This window comes from Parus major, chromosome 23, assembly GCF_001522545.3.
Source record: "Parus major isolate Abel chromosome 23, Parus_major1.1, whole genome shotgun sequence".
Taxonomy (NCBI): domain Eukaryota; kingdom Metazoa; phylum Chordata; class Aves; order Passeriformes; family Paridae; genus Parus; species Parus major.
In genome coordinates this window covers 6308451-6308711 of record NC_031791.1, presented here as the reverse complement: position 1 = coordinate 6308711, position 261 = coordinate 6308451, and positions in this window count along the sequence as shown.

The following is a 261-nucleotide window of genomic DNA, read 5'->3' as shown; positions in this document are numbered from 1 at the left end:
GGGCTGAGCTCCCTGTTGTGTCCCCAGGGCTGTCCTGGAGGGCAGGGTGGGCTCAGGCTGCTCAGAGGAGAGACAGCAGCTGCTCCCACCAGAGCTGTGGCTCATTAAGGTGAAGAAGGGAGCAGTTCTGGGGATGAGGGTGGTGGCCCCTGGGTTTGGTGGTTCTCAGAGGCCCCGGGAGCTCAGGGGCTTGGGTGGCATCAGTGTCCCCTTCCTCACTTCATTCCTGTGACTCCTGGAAGGGGCAGAGACAGCCCAGAG